The sequence below is a fragment of the Hylobates moloch genome, unplaced genomic scaffold, assembly GCF_009828535.3.
Source record: "Hylobates moloch isolate HMO894 unplaced genomic scaffold, HMol_V3 SCAFFOLD_18, whole genome shotgun sequence".
Classification (NCBI taxonomy): Eukaryota; Metazoa; Chordata; class Mammalia; order Primates; family Hylobatidae; genus Hylobates; species Hylobates moloch.
In genome coordinates, this window is record NW_026652293.1 from 7,752,143 (window position 1) to 7,767,306 (window position 15,164).

A 15,164-nucleotide genomic window follows, 5' to 3' on the forward strand; every position below is an offset into this window, starting at 1 on the left:
CTGGCCTCAAGTGATCCACCCACCTCAATCTCCCAAAGTACTGAGATTACAGGTGTGAGCCACTGCACCCGGCCAAGAATATTTCATTAACAATAATTTTGTTTATCAAATATAGATTTATTCATAAATATGAATCTATAGAAAATAAGTTTAGGATGTTATTTAAATGTACTTTGTTCATACGGAGGGAATGGAAGAAGATACATGTAAGTGTTAACAAAACCAGGTATTGGGATTGAGGATATTTTATTTCATTTGTTATACTTTCTGTCATTTTCAAAGTTTTCTGTAATTAACATGCATTTTTTTCCAATTAAGAAAAATATTTATTTTTTATTGTTTAATTAGTTAATAATAAATAAATTTAAAAATTTTCCTAATTGGCTGGAGTGCAGTGGTAGGATCAAAGCTCACTGCAACCTTGAACTCCTGGCTCAAGTGATCCTCCTCAGCCTCTCAAAGTGCTAGGATTATAGGCATGAACCGCTGCACCTGGCCTATTTTTTTAATTGGCAAAAATTATCCACATTTATTGTGTACAGCATGTTTTGAAATAAGTATACATTGTGGAATGGCTAAATCAAATGAATTGACAGCTGCATAACCTCACATATTTATCTTTATCATTTCTTGTAGTGAGAACATTTGAAATCTACTCTCTCAGCAATTTTCAAGAATACAATATGTTGTTATTAACTATAGTCAAAAAAGTTTTCAGACATTGAAATAAGCCTAGATTTTCTGAGTGCCTTAAATCAGCATGACACCAAATTTATCTAAATAAATTATATCTCACCATGTTAATAGAACATTGAGATGATCACCTAAATGTCTGAATTTCAATCAATCAAATGTTTATCGAGTGGTCCATGCACATGGTCCTGTGTGAAATACTCTTGATGGTGTGAAGGAGAAAAGGCCATTTGTACTTTCAAGAGTTCATTTGCACTTGGAAAATCAAGACGTTAATATGTGAAAAGTCAAAAAGCAGAAGCGATGCCACAGGTGAAGAATAATGAATTGTCAGAAGGAGTGGTATCAATAATACATTAAATTTCAGAGGAAAAAGAGATCCCCAAGGGATAGAATGTTCAGGGAAGGGTCACTGAGAGGGAATTATTTGAAGGACAGGCAATGGATGGATGGAAGGAGGGGAGAGTAGCAATCTAGCTAAAGGTGTCTTGCCAACCCTGGCTTTGGGGGCAGCTTTAGTGGAATTGATTGTCTTCTAACAAAATTGGATTTATATTTGACCACATGTAAATAGCATAATGTGGAAACAGCTGAGTATATTGCAAAGTGACCACACAAGTGAGTATAGGCAAATGCTCAGGTGTAGAGACTCAGTGGCCAAATAGACGGTGTTTAGGACATCAGCTATGGCCTTCCTAGCTGTGAGTTGCTTTACTTTTCCAGCTTCAGGGTTATATCTGTAAAATGGAGATGACACCTGTTTTGTGGGGTTTTTTTTCTTTAGACAGGGTCTTGCTCTATTGCCCAGGCTGGAGTGTCCAGTGGTGCAAGCACGGCTCACTGCAGCCTCGACCTCCTGGGCTCAAGCAATCCTCCTGCCTCAGCCTCCCGAGTAGTTGGGACCACAGGTGCATACCACCATGCCTGGCTAATTTTTTAATTTTGGAGAGACAGGATCTTGCCATGTTGCCCAGGCTGTTCTCAAACTCCTGGGTTCAAGCAATCCTCCTGTCTCAGCCTCCCAAGTGCTGGGATTACAGGTGTGAGCCACCGTGCCTGGCCTGTTTCATGTTTTTAACTCACACGTCTTGTGTTTACCATGTATGTGCCATATCATAAAAAACATTTTGCATCAATTATCTTATTTAATGCTCAGAATAACAACCTTATGAGGTAGATACTATTGTTCTCCCAATTTTACATATGAGAAAACCAGGTTGTAATCCCCTGTGGAGGGGACATAATTCAGACACAGGTGGTTTGAGGCCAGAGCCTTCACCACATTGCATTCAGCACTGAAAATGCTGGCCAGGCGTGGTGGCTCACACCTGTAATCACAGCAATTAGAAAGGCAGGGGTGGGAGGTTGGCTTGAGCTCAGGAGCTTGAGATAAGCCTGGACAACATAGTGAGACCCCATTCTCCAGAAAAAGAAAAAAAAAAGAAAATGCTCAGTAGAGGGCCTGGCATATATGTGTACCAGGGGATGATCCTTGGACCAGAACATTCAACTCAAAATTGTCTTAAATTTGTAAACACAACCATTTCCATAAGGCCTTGTAAGAACACTGGGCCCACTCATGATTTTTAGGTGGGAGCAACACAATGTACAAAACCACGAGGTCCTGGGACATCCCTCGTCCTAAACAATGCCTGTTCCTATGACTGTCAATGAGTCACTCACCAGGGAATAGAGAAGGTCAAAACGCCAGGCTGAGGGAAGGGAGGGATGGAGTGTGCCAAATATCATGGGGAAAAGACAACACAGGGTTACAGGATCACCTTCATTCTCATATCAGAGAAATCTTCCCTGGATTCTCTTTGGCTCTGGTCACCATGTCAGGGTCCTCACCCCAGGTGGTTATGAGGCTAGGGCTCATCTGGAATATGGCATGAGAACCTAGATGAACATTCCAGCTCAACAACTTTATACATTCCTTGGGCACTTTATTTCCTCTCCCTGAGCCTCAGTTCCCCTGTCTATAAAATGAGAGGAGTGGGCTAAATCAATTTAGTTCTGACATTTTGTTATTTTAGAATTTTTCTGAAATGGACTAAAAAGTGAGATTCAAAAGTGAGAACGAGCAACTTTGAGCCTCAACTAGATAAACCACATCTCCAGTCACATTTATTTCTAGGTGCAAGCACCGCCAATTTCTAGCAGGAAGACAAGTCATCCAGAGTTTCTAATTAGTAATTTTGGGGAAAGCAGTTTTGCAGGGAACTACTAGAGATGAATGCAATGTGGATGCAATTTAGTTCCAAGACTAAATCAGCAAGAACACAAAAAGTTGCAAGCTACTCAAGCAGTATTCACGGATTCATTTTGCTAGTTCCCACAAAGCTCCAGATGAATTAGAAGGGGTCGAATTATTCTGTTTCATCGATTGGCCTACTAAATTTTAGGGAAACTAGGCACCTTCCACAGATTATGCACCTTCCATAGATTATGCACCTTGTTGGCTGGGACTGCATATATTATACTCCACAATTCATAGTACAGTACTTAGAGAGACGGCGGGGATAGGGGTGGAAAAAGCATTTCAATGTGTAACACTCTGTACACATTCCCATTAAATCAATTTGCATATAGTAAATGTTTAACCTTGGGGGAGCCACTTAATGTCTCAGAGTCTCGCTTTTCTCTTCTTTCAATTGGGCAATCAAATGTCTCTTTATTTGACTTATTTTCCAGTTGAAGAAACTGAGGCAGCAAGGTGTTAAGGGACTTGACTGAATCAATGAAAGAAAACTCTTCTGGAGAACTTTAGCACAGAAGAGTTAGACCAGGCCTTTCTCCATCTCTCCAACCCGGGGGTCGGGGGGAGCTCAGAATTATTAGGAGGGCTACATGAGACCATGGAAACTTCCAGTACCATTCCTGCCTCCTTAACAGGATTCAGGGCCAGTGCTGGCTTCATGGACTTGCAACCCGTGCAGACTAGTAGGGCCCTGTGCTCACAAGGACCCCATCATTGGCCTAATGCTTTGTGGCTGTCATCTTTAAATTCATAATAATTTTTGAGTAAGGGACCCCGGATTTTCATTTTGTACTGGGCTCCACCAATTATGTAACAGATCCTACTCAAGGCATTTAATTGGGTAGAATTGCCAAAGCTCACAAAATAGGTCAACACACAGAACAAGAGGCAGGATCAGCCAATGAACAAGTCTTCCTTGAGTACATGATACATGCTTTCCAGCACAGCATTGTCCGAGCCCCTCCCAGGTTGGAGAGATGGAGAAAGGCCTGATCTAACTCTTCTGTAATGAAATTCTCCAGAAGAGTTTTCTTTCACTGATTCGGTGAAGTCCCTTAACACCTTGGTGCCTCGGTTTCTTCAACTGGAAAATAAGGCTCTTAATAGCACTTACGTCTTTAAGGTTGTGAGGAATAAATGGGCCAATCTGCGTAAAACTCTTTGAACAGTCCTCGGCAGATAGTAAGCTCCACATAAGGGTCGACTGTTTCTGTTTTGTGCTGTTATTAGCTTTTCCTTGCCCAGATGCTCACATGGCTTTTTTCTTTGATGGTGCACATTCTCTGACCTCTATTCATAAAATTTTAAAACTCCCAGGCTGGCTCTCTTCCCTCCACACATACTAGTCTTTTGCTGCTCAGAGTGTTTTCTCAGGGAAAACACTCCTATAGGATGTTTATGGGGGAAGATATTCTCTGAGATCTGGTTCCCATTTGACTTAAAAAGGAAACTTCATAGCTGCTATTGGTGGAGCCCTGTACTGGCACTAAATGTACATTGTCTGAATCCATGTAGCAACCCTGTAAGTTGGGTGTTTTATGCCCATTTTACAGATAAGGAAACTGAGGCTCACAAAAGTTTAGCAGAGTGAGGATTTGGAACCAGTTTTTGCTGGACCCAAAATCCATGTACCTTCTGGCCGGAGCCCTGATGGCTGCTGCTGCTAGTGTAGACAGATCTCAGGTCTCAGGCACAAGAAATTCATGTCCATAAAGTGTAATCTTAGGCTCACTGTAAGCTGATTGCAAGTTGAATTCCGCACCGTGGAATCTCAGCACATAAACAGAGAATCCTCTCTAAAACTTCTACACATATATGCTTGCAAACAAATGCACATTTCAAACTAATTTAAAATCCTGTCTTCACAGACAGTACTTACCCCGGGACTATGAGCACAGTCTGATCCCAGTCTGTGTTTCAGCGATGTCCTAATGGAAATATCTCCCCGACCCGTCTCCAGCCCCTACCCAGAAGCTTCTGTGTCACTGGAGGTCAGTCACAAGTGTTTCAACATTTCCAACAAGGCGGAGGCACTGCCACTCAGAAGATAGCAATCTCGCTCGTTGGGTACAGCAGGGTGAAGGGAGAGATAATGCCTCCTGTCTCTTTTGGCCATGTTCTGCCCAGCTCCCTGGTACAGACAGTGTGTGTAGATGGAGGAGATTAGTGATCTCTTTCTCTCCCTGTGGGCACACATTTAGATACCACAAATACACACGCAGCCAGGTAGAGTGGAAAGAACACTAAAGGAGGAGTTAAGAGGCCTAAGATCAAGTCCCAGCTCTGGCACCAGTGTGCCACATGAGCTCAGACAATTTGTTTTCCCCTAAAGGGACTCATGTTCTTCCTCTATAAAATGAAGAAGTAGGTCTCTAGATATTAGCAAAGATCCTTTCCAACCTAGCTCATCTGCGAATCTATATCTGATGTATTCAAAGATTAAGTGAGTAGGAGACATAGGGCAATAGATAAGAATAAATTTTTGAGGACAACTTCTTTGTCATTAAGCATCAAATGAGGCCAACCAAAGATGGCTGTTGCAGTTTGTAGGATAACAGCAGGAAGGGAAGGAAGGCTGATTTCAGGCTCTTTGGGGGGCCTAAAACCCCAAAATAGAAACTTAAGAGGAAAGAAGAATGGGAGGAGGGTAAAATGACCCAGATATAAAACAGACAAGAAAACAGAGATTTGTAGGCGTCTATGATGTCAGTCCCTTGCTGTGAACAAATTGCCTGGTGCAATTTGAGTAACAGCTTCTGAGTTGGATATAGTCAGGTTTCAATCCTGGTTCCACTACTTGGCAACTGGGTGACTTGGGAAAAGTTACTTAACCTCTCTAATTGTCAGTTTTTTCATCTGTAAAATTGGGTTAATAATAAATATCTGATATTTTTAAAATCTCATAAGGTTGTTTAAGGTTAAATAATATAAACAAGTAAGCAAAGCACTTAACAGAATGTCCTTTCTGTAGTGAAAAAGAGATGGTAGCTATGAACATTTTTTTTTTTTTTTTGAGACGGAGTCTCCCTCTGTTGCCCAGGCTGGAGTGCCATGGTGTGACCTCGGCTCACTGCAACCTCCGACTCCCAGGTTCAAGCGATTCTCCTGCCTCAGCCTCCTGAGTAGCTGACATTACAGGTGAGTGCCACCACACCTGGCTAATTTTTGTATGTTTAGTAGAGACAGGGTTTCATCATGCTGGTCAGGGGCTGGTCTCGAACTCCTGACATCGTGATCCACCCGCCTCAGCCTCCCAAAGTACTGGGATTACAGGCGCGAGCCAGAGCACCCGGCCGCTATTAACATTTTTATTCTCTAAATGCAAGTCAGAAAGCCACCCCTTGGGCTGAGTCCCTTTCAGTGTTTTATGACCCGTTGATGTATCACAGCTCACTGTGGAATTACGTCTATTGCTGCAGTTTGCTTCGCTTTGCACAGTTCATGTTAAAAACATGAAGCCCCTTTATTACTCAAGATTTGAGGAAAGCAGAACCCTGGGAGCCACATGGAGTGATTTCCTAACTGGGCTCTCCACCTGCTCTAGGTTTGCCCTGCCAGTGTCAATACACATTTCGCTCTGCTCCTGACTCAGCCATGGACACTAAGTAATCAATTCAAGCTACAGCTAACTGTGGGGATCACGCCAAGATGCTTGGCCTGCTATTTCTATTATCCATTCACAGGAACCCAGTGTACATATGGCAGCACCCAATGTCACGTAACATTCATACAGCTCTAGCCTCTGTGCGGACCACTCTCGGACCAGAACCTTCCATGCTGCTACTCCAAGATTCACAAGATCATAGGGTTGTTAAAGATCTTTGAACACAACATATTTCAGTATCATTTTAGAGATCCTCAGTTGATTAAGGACAATGATGAGGCATTTTTATCACGTATCAGAGATAATGATTCCTTTATTTAAGCTACACTTCTGTGCACACTCATGCTGGACTGCGTTGCAGCAATATGCTTCCATCTTTATGAGACACATCAGAGTTTAGTAGAAAATTCACTTGACTTGAACTTCAATGGCCTAAAAATCTGAGGCATTTATCTTCTCTGGACTACACTTCTCTTAGATCTCATTGTAAGAATTTTTGATTAGATCATTTCCAGCATCCTTTCTGCTCTAGAATCTCACGGTTTTGTGTATTACATGTCATCCACCACTCTGCTTTAAATAGCAAAGTCAGAATTATTGAAGTCTGTGTCTTGTTCTCTGTATCCCCACCAGCCAGGATTGTGCCTGTACCTAGTATGTGCTCGACACATGTTTGTGGCATGGATAAATGAGTGAATTAAGGTGCTGTGTTACACATGCATGGTGTATACATGCATCGTGTCCACTCCCTACTACATGCAAACACTTGCCGATGATGAGAAGATGATTTGCTCCAAAAGACTCTTCAGCCTATAGTTCCAGCACTTTGGAAGGCCGAGGCAGATAGATAGCTTGAGCCCAGGAGTTTGAGACCAGCCTGGGCAACATACATATAGAGACGAGGTTTTGCTATGTTGTGTATGTGTCTCTGTGTGTGTGTGTCTGTATGTACAAAAAAATTAGCTGGATGTGGTGGCATGCGCCTGTAGTCCCAGCTACTCGGGAGGCTGGGGTGAAAAAATCATTTGAGCCCCAGAGGCAGAGATTGCAGTGGGTCATGATCATGCCACTGCACTCCAGCCTGGGTGACACAGTGATGCCCTATTTCAAAAAGAAGGCACTTTGCCTGCTCCTGCTCAGAGGCTACTGGGAATGGATGCACGCTGATGCTTCCTACTGAGGTCTGGGTTCAGGGCTCCATCTGCCAAGCCCTGGGACATGTGGCCCCCTTATCTCTGCTTTGAGCTGACAGACTCCTGCCCCGAGGGTAGGATGTTAGGGGAGATCAAACAGTGATAAGTGAAGTTATAACATCTGTAACATCAACAAGAAGCTCTTTTTGATGGTTTGTCACCCACTGGAAAAGGAACCTCTGATCGAGGTCGATAACACACTTTCACCTCCTACCCCACCCCGTAGCCCATTTTGTAAGATAACAGCCTGCTTCCCAAGCCTCCCCACTCTGTGCATAAAGTCTCCTACATTTGTGGGACACAATTTTTCACAGAAAACACAGCTACTCTCTGTAGGATAACTGTTTTCTCTATTTTAAAGTAGGGAATGTTATGTCCACAGGATTGGGGATTTTTTTTTTTTCCTTTTTTTGCCCAAGCCCCAGGCTTGCAAAATAATAATAAGACTGCACATGCAGCTTTCACATGAAGTGTCAGAAATAGGATTGGGGAATTTTCCACAAGGGAGAAAAAACCCTACTCTCTGTGCAATCACCCTAATACATTTTTGCATAATGCCTTGTCTGCATACTTGCATTTAAAAGAATAGTTTTCCACATTATAAGGAAGGATCATTTAAAACCCACCATTCTGGTTATGTCACCCTCTGCTCAGAATTCTCCAGTAGCTTCCCATTGCAATTAGGATGAAACCCATGATCTTGAACAAGGTCTATAAGGCTTGCCCCCTCTGGTAGCCTCATGCCCTTTTAACTGTATTTCTGCCACTTTGCTTTCTTTTCTGTCTTCACACTCTACCAGGCTTTCAGGATATTTGCAAATGTGGGTGTCTCTGCATCCAGTTTTCATAGTACTTGTAATGGCTGCTAAATATTTTGCCTTGCTGGCGGGGCGCGGTGGCTCAGGCCTGTAATCCCAGCACTTTGGGAGGCCAGCATGACCAACATGGTGAAACCCCGTCTCCACTAAAAATTCAAAAATTAGCCGGGTGTGGTAGCGCACACCTGTAATCCCAGCTACTCAAGAGGCTGAGGCAGGAGAATCACTTGAACCTAGGAGGCAGAGGTTGCAGTGAGTTGAGATCGTGCCACTGCAATCCAGCCTGGGCAACACAGTGAGACTCCATTTAAAAAAAAAAAAAAATGCCTTGCTGATCTAACCCTAAATTCCTAACCATTCCTTTGGGTCATCATTCAGTCATTCCCAGGGTTTTACTATGGGCAACTACACTGTGATGGATACCTTTGTACATACTATTTTTTTTTGTTTATTTTAGATTATTTCCTTAATTTAAAGCTCCAGGAGCAGATATTGAAGTTAAAGGAAATGTCTTTATGGCTCTTGAATCATACTGACCTTCTGCTTTCAAGTCCGTTTTACTACACCACTAGCAGCATTTGAGTGTATCTATTTCACCGCAACCTACATAGCAATGAATTATTTTTTCAGTAATTGTATATATCTCCACCAGTTTTTAATGTATTTTTAAAAATCTATTATTAGCAATAAACTATTTTACTATTTTTCAGTACCAGCCACTATATCAGCTGCTTTATATATGCTTCTTTAATCCTCAGAACAACCTTACAAGGAATATATCATGAACACTATTTTAAGATGAAGCAACTCAAGCCTGGGGAGGTTAACTTGCTCAATGTCACAGAGTTGTTTAAGTAGCAGAATCAGGGTTCAAATTCAGATCATTTATTATTGTTATCAGTATTACTTCAAAAGCCATTTACTTTATGCAGTATTTGTCTACCTTCTGCATCCCCCCAGCTAAATGGCTGTTTGCACAGTCAGCATGTCATGGCTTAGGGTGCAGTCCAGCAGGTCTAGACAGAATGACAACATGGCTTCATGTGTCTTTAGGACAGCACTCTATAGACAGTTGCTTCTTGCCCCCCAGGCACCTCTACCACCTTTCCCCTTCCTTTCAGATTAAACTTTTTATTCATTAAAGGCCTCACTCCATACACCAAAGTTTAACCCTAATGACAGGTACGTTAAAATGTCCACCTTACAGAGTTGTTTAAGATTCAATGAGCTCATATGAAGTACTCTGTTAACTAGAAAACACTATAAATATCAGGCTTTGTTATATAACTTTATTTTATTTTTTATTTTTTTGGAGACAGGGTCTCACTCTGTGGCCCAGACTGGAGCGCAGTGGCATGATCATGGCTCGCTGCAGCTTCAACCTCCTGGGCTCAAGCCATCCTTCTGCCTCAGCCTCCTGAGTAGCTGGGACTATAGGCCCAAGCCACCAAGCTTGGCTAATTTTTAATGTTTTTATTTTATTTTATTTTATTATTATGCTTTAGGTTTTAGGATACATGTGCACAATGTGCAGGTTTGTTACATATGTATCCATGTGCCATGTTGATTTGCTGCACCCATTAACTCGTCATTTAGCATTAGGTATATCTCCTAATGCTGTCCCTCCCCCCTCCGCCCACCCAACAACAGTCCCCGGAGTGTGATGTTCCCCTTCCTGTGTCCATGAGTTCTTATTGTTCAATTCCCACCTATGAGTGAGAACATGCGATGTTTGGTTTTTTGTCCTTGCGATAGTTTACTGAGAATGATGTTTTCCAGTTTCATCCATGTCCCTACAAAGGACATGAACTCATCATTTTTATGGCTGCATCGTATTCCATGATGTATTAATGTTTAAAAACATTTTAAAAAATGTTTTGTAGCTATGAGGTCTCACTATGTTGCCTAAGCTGGTCTCAAAGTCCGGGGCTCAAGGGATCTTCCTGCCTCAGTATCCCAAAATGCTGGGATTACAGACATGATCCACTGCACCCAGCTTGTTATTTAACTTTAAATGTGGGTTAACTATCCCTTACCCAAGATGCTCATGACCAGAAATATTCCAGATTTGGTGGGGCGGGGTTGAATTTTGGAATATTTTCATATACATAATGAGATATCTTTGGGATGGAACCCAAGCCTAAACATGAAATTCACTTATGTTTCTTATGTACCTTATAGACATAGGCTGGAGGTAATTTTATGTAATATTTTGAATAATTTTGTGCATGAAACAAAGTTTGTGTACAGCAAAACCTCAGAAAGCAAAGATGTTACTATCTCAGCACCCATGTGGACAATCTGGCAATTTGGCATCACCATCATTCATGGCTCTGAATTTACTTGCTACTGATAAGCAATCATTTTCTTCCACTTATTCACACATAAGTACTTAGCAGAAAAAAATATGATGTGCCTTTAATACAGTGAAAAAACAATGTGTTCAGGGTAACCAGGCAACTACGTAGCATCCCTATAATACCTGTACCAGCTGTTAGACAACAGCAGCAACAAGCATCCCCAGGCTTTCGGTCTCCACCTACGATGTTGTAGCCTCGAGTTCCCAGCCTCAAGCACTCTTCCCGCCTCATGTGGCTAGGCCTACAGGCATTCACCACCAGGCCCTGCTAACTTTTTAATTTTTTGTAGAGACAAGGTCTCACTATGTTAACCAAGCTGGTCTTGACCTCCTACCCTCAAGTCATCCTCCCTCCTTCCCCTCCCAAAGTTCTGGGATTACAGATGTGAGCCACCACACCCAGCCTCACCGTGTTGTTTATAGGTTTATTATAAACTTATTAATATAATATACTTATTCTGCAGTATTAATGTCATCTTGATGGTCACTATTATCACAATCACCTTGAATCAGAACCATTTCAGCTATTTCACCATTGGTCAATGAATGAACAGCCGTAGTCCCAAGAATGTTAAAAACTTCTTTGACGAACACTTCTTCCTGCTTACTTACAGACTCTGAAGGTATATATTTTGCATATATGAAGAGCTTAGACATCTTTTTTTTTTTTCACTTGACATAAGGAATCCTTCCAAGTCATCACCTATTCATCATCGTCACTGAACATAGTTGCAGGCCAGAGTTCATGCCAGGCATGCACAGCTGTGTTTTTGTGTCATTGTCTTCCAAGCACTGGCAACAACCTCTTCTCATCATCAGCAAGTGTTTGCATGTAGTAGGGAGTGGACACGATGCATGTATACACCATGCATATGTAACACAGTACCTTAATTCACTCATTTATCCATGCCACAAACATGTATCGAGCACATACTAGGTACAGGCACAATCTCAACTGGTGGCGGTAGAGAGAACAAGACACAGACTTCAATAATTCTGACTTTGCTATTTAAAGCAGAGTGGTGGATGATATGTAATACACAAAACAGTGAGATTTTAGAGCAGAAAGGATGCTGGAAATGATCTAATCAAAAATTCTTACAGTGAGATATCAGAAAAATGTAGTCCATATAAGCCATCCTTCAGCTAAATTCCTTTTGAAAACCTTCCATACCCACACTTCTGTTCACTGCTTCTGGGATGCTATTCAAGAAAGTGTTCTTATATTTATTCTTTCCTGGTCTAAGGATATGCTGGTCACATGGCTCAATTAATGAAGTCACTTTTGGGGGAAGTACACGGCATAAACATTTTTGATGAGAATTTCAGCTGGAAGATGAGCAAAACAGTTGTCAAGGAATAAGAAAATCTTGAAGTTGTCATCCAGTCTGACTTCCCTGCAGTGGGCGTGAGCCTCTGGTACAAAAGGTTTATGAAACCAAGCATAAAAGATGTCCCTGGGCTGGGTGCAATGGCTCATGCCTGTAATCCCAGCACTTTGGGAGATCGAGGAGGGTGGATCGCTTGAGCCCAGGAGTTTGAGACCAGCCTGGGCAACATGGCAAAACCCTGGCTTTACAAAAACATAGAAAAATTAGCCGAGGGTGGTGGCACATGCCTGTGCATGCCTGTAGTCCAAACTACTTGGGAAGCTGAGGCAGGAGGATGGCTTGACCCCAGGAGTTTGAGGCTGCAGTGAGCTGTGATCATGCCACAGCACTCCAACCTGGGTGACAGGGCAAAACCCTGTCTCCTTTAAAAAAAAAAAAAAAAAAAAAGACTCCCTGGTGATCCATGTTATTTTGTTAGCATAATAATGGACTGGTAGGAAATTCACTTATAGAAAACAACAAGCTTTTGCCTCTCGCAGCAAGTACACTTATGCATGCCTATTGCATTAGCACATCTAAGCATAGTTATCCTCTCCTTGGCATCCTTAATTCCTATAAGTGCTGTCTCATCAGCTGTAGTCAGTGTCTTTCTGGGACAATAATGCCAAGACAGTGATGTTTCATCAGCCTTAAAGACTTGTTCTGGCTGTGCACGGTGGCTCATGCCTGTAATCCTAGTACTTTGGGAGGCCGAGGCAGGTGGATAACTTGAGGTCAGGAGTTCAAAACCAGCCTAGCCAACATGGTGAAACCCTGTCTCTACTAAAAATACAAAAATGTTAGCCGGGCATAGTGGTGGGCACCTGTAATCCCAGCTACTGGGAGTCTGAGGCAGGAGAATCACTTGAACCCAGGAGGTGGAGGTTGCAGTGAGCAGAGATCATGCCACCACTCTACAGCCTGGGCGACAGAGTGAGACTCTCTCAAAAAAAAAAAAAAAAGACTTTGGCATCAGATTTCATCAACCATGACCTTGGCAAACTCATCAATGAATTTCTCTGCTGCTTTATAACCAACAGATGCTTTGTCACCACAATTGTTTAAAATTTTAATGCTGTATCTTTACTTAAATTTCTGCCACCAGCCTGTTGAATATTCACAGTTCTCTTCAATTTTCAGTCCATCATAATAGATCTGTGCTTGTTTCATGGTCAGCATACCATTAAGTGGCATATGTCCACTGCCGATGATCCACTCTTTTCATACGTGATTGAGGTCTTCATTTTTAGCTTTATGCAGTGTTTTTCTATTTTTCGTTAACTTCTGTTCATCACATTCAGCACAGGACTCCAACAGTTTGTCCTTGTTTCTTCATGTCATATATGTTGGCCATTCCAACACCATACTTTCCAGCAAGATGCTACACACTTACACTGCTGTCTAGTTTCTCCAGCAGCTTGATGTTCTGTGCTATAGATAAACATAAATGCTTCCTCTTTTTCTTATCGCTGTTACCCATAGAGATATTTGCAGGCCTTCTGGACATTTTCAACAATATATTTACACCACAGGCAGAGAATGAGCAAAAAAACACAGTGAGTAATGCACACAGTTTTGGCCCTCTGTGGGGCATTGTGGGAACAAGCCATTAACACGTCTGGCCCTGTTATTACCCTTTGTGGGTGTGCCTGGGTGAAGGGAATCTGAGCACGTGCAGAAAAAATACATCACCTATGAGGGGGCTGGGAAGGTCTTTTTTCCTTTGGGAATGTTGAATAAACTGTGTGTTCTGTGCCTACATTTTGACTGAGACCTATCACGTGAGGTCGAATGTGAAGTTTTCTGCTTGTGGCATCATGTCAGCACTCAAAAAGTTCCAGCTTTTGAAGCATTTCAGATTTCAGATTTTCAGAGTAGGGGTACCCAAGCTGTAATAATATAAAGGAAATGGGGGATGGCTCCTGAGTGCAGGGTTTCCTTTGGGGGTGATGAAAATGGCCTGAAATTGATTGTGGCGCACAACAATGGGTGGTTGTACAACTCAGTGAATACAATAAAAACCATGGAATTGTGCACTTTTAATTGGTGAATTGTATGGCATGTGAATTCTATCTCATAAGGCTGATATTAAAAAGAATCGTATAAAACATTTGCTTTGCTATAATGGCCAGTATGCCATCCCTCCAAGTGGCTCTGACATTCATTCATTTATTTACCCATTCATTCATTCATTCTACACATATTTCTTGATAGTCCACTATATATGTGGCTCTGTGCTAAGCATTGGGATACAGAGTTGAAGAAGACAGACGTTGTCCCTATCCTCATGCAATTGGGAACATAGACTTTAGATAAAAAATTGCACTGAGGTGTGATGAATTTTGTATTATGGAAAGTTAAAAGGAGACAAGGAACATACAACAGAGGGTCCCTTTTGGTCAGAGAAGGTCCCAGCTCTGATCTAGGGAGTGGAGGGAGGATTCTGGGCAGAGGAAAGAGCATAAAGTCCCGTGAGAGAGAAAGTGCCCAGTGCATTTGAAAAACTGAGAGCCAGCCAAGATAAAGGGGAGCGGGTACGAGGCAGTGAGGAGTGACGAGGCTGCAGAGGTGGGAATGGGCTGGATTACGGAGGCCCTTGCAGGCTGTGTTAAGTAGTCTGGATTTAACAAACAGACAGTGGTAGCCCATTGAAGCCTAGTTGGTCAGTCAAAAGGAGGCAAGATTAAGCACTTTTTAGAGGAACCCTCTGGTTGCAATGTGGAGAACAGACTGGAGGAGATAAAGAGGAAATTAAACAGATGTTTTAAATATGTAGGAGGTAGAAATGATAGGATTTGGTGATTGAACTACTTTGAATGGAGGTGGTAGGGAGAGAATTCCAGGGCAACTCACGGATTTCCAGCTTG

General features: G+C 42.2%; 1 protein-coding gene and 1 non-coding gene across 2 annotated transcripts in view; both read right to left on the minus strand.

The window, feature by feature from the left end:
* RHEX (regulator of hemoglobinization and erythroid cell expansion) overlaps positions 1-15,164 on the minus strand; it is a 919,952-nt gene that overhangs the window by 11,836 nt on the left and 892,952 nt on the right. The gene's annotated exons all lie outside the window — the stretch shown is intronic.
* LOC116458155 (small nucleolar RNA SNORD60) lies at positions 8,167-8,244 on the minus strand. Its single transcript, XR_004245222.1, has one exon. It is a non-coding gene; the product is annotated as a small nucleolar RNA SNORD60 (small nucleolar RNA).